This window comes from Myotis brandtii, unplaced genomic scaffold (genome assembly GCF_000412655.1).
Source record: "Myotis brandtii unplaced genomic scaffold, ASM41265v1 scaffold397, whole genome shotgun sequence".
Taxonomy (NCBI): domain Eukaryota; kingdom Metazoa; phylum Chordata; class Mammalia; order Chiroptera; family Vespertilionidae; genus Myotis; species Myotis brandtii.
Genome location: NW_005365229.1, coordinates 431,973 through 439,992, shown reverse-complemented (window position 1 = coordinate 439,992; position 8,020 = coordinate 431,973). Strand labels below are relative to the sequence as shown.

At 48.8% G+C, this 8,020-nt stretch overlaps 1 protein-coding gene across 1 annotated transcript in view; it reads right to left on the bottom strand.

Moving 5' to 3' along the window:
• TMEM114 (transmembrane protein 114) overlaps positions 1-8,020 on the bottom strand; it is a 15,085-nt gene that overhangs the window by 5,302 nt on the left and 1,763 nt on the right. The window lies entirely within an intron of this gene.

Genomic DNA, 8,020 nt, shown 5'->3' with positions numbered 1-8,020 from the left:
ACCCCCCCTCCCCCCCGCCCCAGGGCTGTCACAGGAGAAAATGTGATTGGGGAAGGAGACCTGTGTCCTTCCTCCCTCCCCCCTCCTCCCTTCCTTCCTCCCTTTCTTAAGGAAAAATCATGGGCAAGGAAGCACAGCAGCTGGTGTGAAACCTGGTCCTGTGGGCCTGGTGCCCGCCTGGCCCTGCCTCCAGACGCCGGCTGAGAAATGAAATCATTTCTCATTTAGAAATTAATGAGGTTTCCCAGAGCCGCCTCCGCCTGGCGCCCGCACGCAGGGTCCCCAGATGCTCCGCCAGCTGACTTGATGTACGCATTCAATTACAAGCCCGGGAAGAACAGGTCCCCGCCCCCACCTCCAGCGTTGTAAGAGCCCCTGCTGAAATTTAGTTTAGCGTCTTTTATTTTTTTCACGGGCCTTCGCCTTTGTCATTTCTTAATTTTTCCTGCAGTCTCAGAGCAGGAGTGCTGTCCTCTCTGGGTATGTGCCTTTCTCCAGCCACGTCACATTCAGAAACTCATGCCTACGGGCCTAGAGAGGGGCGAGCTCTGCCGCAGAGCCCGGGACACCCCTGCAGACAAGGTCCCTGTCGGCAGGGCCAGGAGAGAGACCAGTGAGGAAAGGGAGGCAATCATGGACTTGGACATGTCCAGAGGAAATAGGCATGATGATGGGGGTAGGGGGGGAAAGGAACAGGCAGTGAGGGGGGGGCACCTCTTTGGATACAGTGGTCGTATTTGTTTCCTCGGGCTGCCGTGACAAATTACTGCCAACTAGGTGTCTTAAATACAGCAGGGCTTTCTTCTCTCGTGCTCTGGAGGCCTCAAGTGCAAAATCAAGGTGTCAGCAGGGCCACGGTCCCTCCAGAAGCTCTAGGGGAGAACCCTTCCGCGCCTCTCCAGCTCCCAGTGGTGGCTGACTGCCTCTGACCACCATTCCTTGGCTTGTGGCAGCCTCACGCCAGCATCTACCTCCATCTCCATACGGCCTTCTTTTCTCGCCTCTGATTCTCCTTTTCCTATCAGGACACTTGGTATAGGCCTGAGAGCCCACCAATTTAACTCAGGGTGATCTCATCTCAAGATCCTTCACTTAATTGCATCTGCAAAGACTTTTTTTTCCAAATAATGTCCCATTCCCAGGTACGTGGACCTGACTTTGGGGGGTGACACCTTCCAATCCCTTATAGTTTACAGTGGGGACGCAGCAGATGATAGCTAAGATTACTCTATAAAATTAATGATAATGTTGGCAGGCCATGGTTTCATCAAGGGCAAATGAGTACCCAAGTGCAAGAGATCTTTTTGACTCAAAAATGCTTTGTTGCTAGACAACCACCTGGATGGGAGAAGATATTTGCAAATGATACATCTGATAAAGGGTTTATATCCAAAATATATAAAGAATACATACAACTTAACACCAAAAAACAAACAATCCAGTTTTTTTAAAAAAAATGGGCAAAGTGCCTGAATAGACACTTCTCCAAGGAGGACATACGGATGGCCAATCGACACATGAAAAATGCTCAACATCACTAACCATCAGGAAAAATGCACATTAAAACCACAATGAGATCTCACCTCACACCTGTCAGAATGGCTATCATCAACACATCAACAAACAACAAGTGTTGGTGAGGATGTGGAGAAAAGGGAACCTTCATGCACTGTCGGTGGGGTTGTAAATTGGTGCAGCCACTATGGAAAACAGTGTGGAAGTTCCTTAAAAAATTAAAAATGTAACTACCATATGACCCAGCAATTCCACTTCTGGGTATTAATCCAAAGAAATACGAAATACCAGTTCGAAAAAAAAGTATATGCACTCCCATGTTTATTGCAGCATTACTAGTAATAACCAAGATATGGAAGCAATCTAAGTGTCCACTGATAGACAAAGAGATAAAGAAGAGATGGTGCATATACACAATGGAACATGACTCAGCCATAAAAAAGAATGAAATCTTGCCATCTGCAACAGCATGGATGGACCCAGAGGGTACTGCGCTGAGTGAATCAAGTCAGCCGGAGAGAGAGACAAATAACGAATGATTTCACTTATGTGTGGGATGCAAAAATAAATAATCTAACAAGACCAAAAAAAATGCTTTGTTACCAGGAAAAAGAAAGCAAACCCAGAAAGAAGCTAAGGTGTTCCCGCCAAGGAAAGCTGTGCTTGTGACTGCTCCATACTCACACTGTTCAAAGAACGGCTGGGTGGAAAAACGGGGCTCCCACAATGCTCGCGAGATCAGGAGCCCCAGGTGGTTGGCTAAGTAACAGATCTACTCTTAACGACAGCAGGCACATGCCTTTCCTCCAGAAACACCAGAAGCTCTGGCCAAAGAAGGACGTCTCAGGAACCCTTTCCCACAGAGGGAAATGCCACTGTCTTTCGTTTCAAATCTTGACAATGTGACTGTGGGACTCCAAGGTGGGCCCAAAGGCCTTCGGTCCTGTTACGCCTGGTGAGAATGTGGATGTTTAAAATTGTTGTGAATATCTATCCTTGAGTCTGTGGTCACCAGAACTTAGCCCGCTTGAGGGTGGGGGCTGACCCTGGTTATCTTCATGGTCTCCAGGATGCATTATGGTGATATGGGAGGAGCAGGACTCTACAAGCAAAGACCTAAGTTCAGAGCCTTACTCCATCTCTTACCAAGCAAATCATGTCCCCTCTCAAAAGCCTGTTTCCTCCCTGTCGATTGGACCCTGGATTATCTCCTGGTTTTGCTAAGCTGCTATGGCCTTTGAATGTTAGAATAATTGTTTCTTTATTGTCCTCGAGTACCTTGGGCTCTGCTGGTAGGACTTTTTAATTCCCATTTCACAGACGAGAAAACTAGGATGCAAGGTTCCTATGTCAGTTGCTCAAGATGGAACAGCTATGAAGAGTCAGAGCTGGAACGGAACAACAAAGGAGGCTGACAAAGGGTGGTGGGACTGCGACAAGGGGTGTTTAACCCAGCCTGGGAGTGAGGAAGGACTTGGGGGAGAGGAGACAACTTAACTGAAACCAGGAGGACAGATGAGGAGGTGGTAACTGGACAGAGAGAAGGGATGGGTGTTCCCAAAAGAGGGGGCAGAATGTGCCAAGACCTCAAAGAGGAGGTACCCAGAAAACACACATAGCTCGGCTCTTGCAGCTGGAGAGACAGGCAGGGGTCACAACTAGTTACCTACACTGCTCCCTAGGGCTTCCTGTTAGCGCTAGTTTGATGGAATATATAATATTCTTCTTAGAGAAGATTCAAACAACACCTGTTTGGCCACCCTCAACTCCTCTCTCTTCCCCTCCTCCCCTAATGAACCTCCAGGAATCCTTGGAGGCACATCCTTCCTATCTTTTTTCTATATATTTCCATGTCTTCCCATATATTTACCTATTTCTCTAAGACACACACTTGGATGTGTTTGATCACCCACAGCATCTCACACTTATAATTGCCAGGCTTGTTTTCTTTCTTAATGGCATATAAAATAAAGATGCATCTTAAAATGTTGGCATATACTCATAGAGAAGGTATAATATTGGGAGGTTTGCGGGAGAGGAATAACAAATGGAATCATACTGCCCATAACACTCTGAACCTGCGGTATATCTTCTTGGTCTATGCATGTTCATGTATTACTTTTGCAGGACACATAATATTCCATAGAATGGATATACCACATGTGAATGCTTAGCCATGACTCCATGCATAGGCACTGCAGCTGAGTCTTCCTTTTCAATGTTACAAAAATGATATGCCAAACCCCCATACAGTGGAATTACCTTGAATATGATTTTTTTTTAGTTTAGAATGTGAGCTTGACTTTCACGGGGCACCTGAAGCCCGGGGCTCTATGCCTGGAGGAGCTCAGACCCCAGGCACCTGCTGCCTCCCTGCTATGCACACATCACATGAAAGTTCCCTCCTGGGCCCAGGGAGCCTCTTAACATCAGCATGTCCCAATCCTTTCTCCCAGTCGGTCCCCGCCACCTCCTCTCCTGCTGGAAACCGATCTTGTCAGTTTCCAACCTGCCTCCTCAGAGGATGGCCAGGCCGGGCCACTAGCCCTCGGTCCAGCTTCTGCCATTGGTTTGCTGTGTTGGGCAAGACACTGACGCTTCTGGGTCTGGGGTGCTCATCTGGGGGATGACCAGCCTGACCTTCCTCCTGGGCTCTTGGAAGGTGACAGGGAGGCCAGACACGGGGAGGACTTGAGGTGCACCCAAGAGGCACTTCCAGTTGTGTCTGGAACACGCTGCGCTCTGTCCTGCCTCGCACCCCTGCACCAACTACTCCTCCTCATCCCTGGTTGCCTGTCTGGAGGAGGCAGAGTAGCACAGCAGGACTCCAAACCCAAGAAAAGCCAGGAGCTCCTCCTCTGGGCTGACATGGCCTCCGGGCTTAGTACACTCAGGTGATACTGACATTATACTTGGTGTGGCGTCATTCTAAAAGGGTTAGAAACTGCCTGCGTTCAAATCCCAGATCTGCCCGTTACTGTGCGAACTTCGGTCATTTACCTAACCTCTCTGTGCTTTGGTTTCCTTGTTTGAAAAGTGAAGATGATAACAATAGTACCTGCCTCTTGGGATGGTTGTGAAAGCTCCATTTTACAGATGAAAAGCCTGCAGCTAAGGGAAGCAATCTGACTTAGAGGAGGAGGAGATGTTCATTGTGCTCCTACTGTGAGCAGTGCCCTCCGACCTGGGTGCTTTGCTTATGTGACCTCATTTCCTCTCAAAGCAGCCTGTTTAAGGAACAGGTGACTTGCCAGAAGTCACACAGCTGGTCAGAGGTGGGCCTTTGTCTATGATAGGGCTGACCCGATCCCTCCTGACAAGTAGCAGGTAACTCAGGGCCAGTTAGCACAACCCATCCCCTCCACCACGGTGATTGGCTCAGACCTGGGCATGTGATCTCGTCTGGTCCAATGAGAAGCCTATCTGAAGGTTTTGCAGAATTATTTAAGAAATAGAAAGTCTCCTTCTACTTGGGTTGCTAAGACTGGGGAGGATTTGAAAACAGAACCCAAACAGGAGCGAAACCCAGAGAGGAAAAGAAAGAAATTGAGTTTAGTTCTCTGGATGCCAGAAGGCTGGAGCTTTCCAGTTACTTGGACTAGGAAGCAAGTTTAAACAAGTACGATTTGAGTTTCTGTCACTTGCCATCAAAAGACTCCTGGCTGATACAACTAGATTGTGGCTCTTTTATCTCCACTGTGCTGAATTGGATGACCTCTCTTCACCAAAAATTATTCCAGGCTCTGCCTGCTTGGGTTTTCTTGGAGGACAAATCCAAGCTTCTTCCCATACTCCCCCACGAGGGCTTGGCCAAGAAGCTGACCCAGAAAACATGCTGCCTTGACAACTAGCCTCTCTTCTTCATGGCTCTGCAGCGGGTCCTTAAAGAAATAGAATATCTTCACATCATCAAAGAGCTTGGACAAGATTCAAAATTAGTTCTGGGGATAAGAAGATTCTGGGAAAAGCTCTCTCCAGGGTTGATCTGCAGCAAGCACACGGTCTGAAGGGCACCCTGCTCTCTTCCATGGGTGACATAATGGTGATAATAGCAGCTACCACTTAAGGGGCACTTACAAGGCCAGGCACTGCCTACGGCTCTTTAAAAACACTCTCCCGTTTCATCCCTTGCATATCCTTATGAAAAGAGATGACAGTTATGCTCATTTTCCCCAGGAGAGGTATAGAGGCTTGACCACGTCACACACCTAGTTGGCAGTGAGGCTGAGGGTTAGACCTAGGTCAGAGGGTGCACAGATGAACAGACTCTGGATTTGAGTTTTGCCTGTTTCTTAAAGTTCTGGAGCACACAGGGGTGTTGCATCACCAAGTTTCACCAAAAAAGCCAGGCTAGTGCCACCCAATTTACCCATAGATGTGTTCAATAGGCAGAATGCCAGCACCCAGCCCAGCAAAGGATCAGAACTCCATAGATGAGGCCACATCTAAAAGATGCTGGAGAAATGGTCAAGAGGACTTGCCTTTATTGAGCATGTATTATGTGCCTAGCACTTTTAGATGAAATCATTCTTTTGTGCAGTATAGACACCCCACAATAACCAGGCCCTATGTGAGGTGCAAGGTAAAGTTATATTTTTTCATCCAGCTAGTTCGTGGGAGCCTGACCACGCCCCCTCATGGTTTTGACATCTCATTTTGAAAGAAGTGGAAAGAGAAGCTCAGAGAGGTTAAGACACCTATCCCAGGTGCACAGAGGGACCTGGTAAGGGACTGAGCTGGGATTTGAACCCCAATTCCCTTACTTCAAGGTCAGGAACTCGATTATTCTTGAAACAATGCTCCAGGAACTCCCAAAAGTTCCTCCTGGTCCAGCTTGGGGCTGAGGACAGAGTCCTTGGTACTCCATCTTTTGTCAACTTCTCACATATTCCTGGTGTCTGGAGGATGTCTCCTTCAGGGGGACTTCACGCAGTGGTGTGCTGGAACTGGGTCATATCAGCTCACAAGACCCAACTATTACATTTTAGGGATGAGCCCGTTAACATCATGTTGATAGCTAGAAATTGACCACACTGGAAATATTTACACCACAGAAATTGGCAAACGCTATAAATCAAGACTCCCTTCCCCCAGAGAGCCAGTTGTTAAATATTTCCTAGCAAGCCGCTGGACTACAGAGAAACAGTTCTGGTTCATTAATTTACTCATTCATTCAACAAATATATACTGAGTTCCACCTCTAACCTATAGTCTGCATTCACTCTCCTAACTGCTCAGAAAATCTTGCTTCATGGCCTACTCTTTGCCAACCTCTGTGCTAAATACTGGGGATTCCGCAGTGGCAAGACAGGCATGGTCCCCGCCCTCATGGAGCTCACAGTCTAATGAGGGCATCAGATTTTAACCCCCAAAAGGTCACACAACCTGTATTGGGAGTAGAAGCTTGACCGAGTCAAGCTGGCAAGTAGGAGCAGACAGACTCCAGGTAGAGGGTATGGCATGTGCAAAGTCCCTGTGGCCGGAGGAAACTTGGCATGTTCTCAGGGTGGGCCCAAGGCCAGCATAGTTCATAGCTGGAAAGAAAAGAGCAAAGGGGACCATGGAATTGGAAAGGGACCCTGGCTGCTCTGGTGGGCCGTGTTAGGAACAAGCCTCAGTAAGTCTATCAAAAAAGGCCCACATTTTGCAAGGTCTATGGAACTCAGTCCTCATTGCCTCATCAGATCCTTTCTCCGGCACCTCTCGGCCTCAGTTTTTTGCTGCAAAAATGAAGATGGAAATGGAGGCTGTGGGATTAAATGGTGACACAGATGGGCAGCATTTGGCTCCGTGTCTGGCCCGCTACAAGCTGAACTATTGCATTTCTCTCCCTCCCTCCACAAGTGTTCTTTCCGGCCCCTGTCTGCCTTCTTGCATTCCGTCCTTACACCTTCACTGCGCTCCAGGCACTATGCTGGGCACTGTGATAAGAGGCGGGCCTTCATCTATGATAGGGCTGGCCCTCTCCCTTACTACAAGTACCAGGTCTCTTAGTGATGTGGGACATCAGCCATGACCAAGGCAGACACCATGGCCCCTGGAGGGAGAGGGCTGTTTTCTGCCTCCGAATTGCCTTCCCTGAATCATTCAGCAAGTATTTATTCCATCCGGCCACAGCCAGGCAACTCCTCCTCAACTCCCCACCTCCCTCCCGGGCGGCAGGAGTCCTCCCTCGCTTTTGTATCTTCAACAGGGAGGATACAGATGAGGCTGACATGGGGTGCGCCTGGTGGTCCACGGGATCAGACCTGCTCTCTTTTGGGCATTCAGCTCCCCAGCTGGTGTAGGTGTCTCCGGGGATCACCCGCCCTCCCTCATGCCGCTGTCACTCTAAAATGCAACTGCGAGTTCCCCCATCTGTCTCCCCAGCGGGTCTGCGAGCTCCTGGAGGGCAGGCCTGGGTCTTACTCCTCAGCACCCTGCCTGGAGCACAGAAAGCCTGTCGTCAGCGTTTGTCGAACGAATCCTAGACCGCACCCTTTCCAGGTGCAGCCAGAGAGGCCCT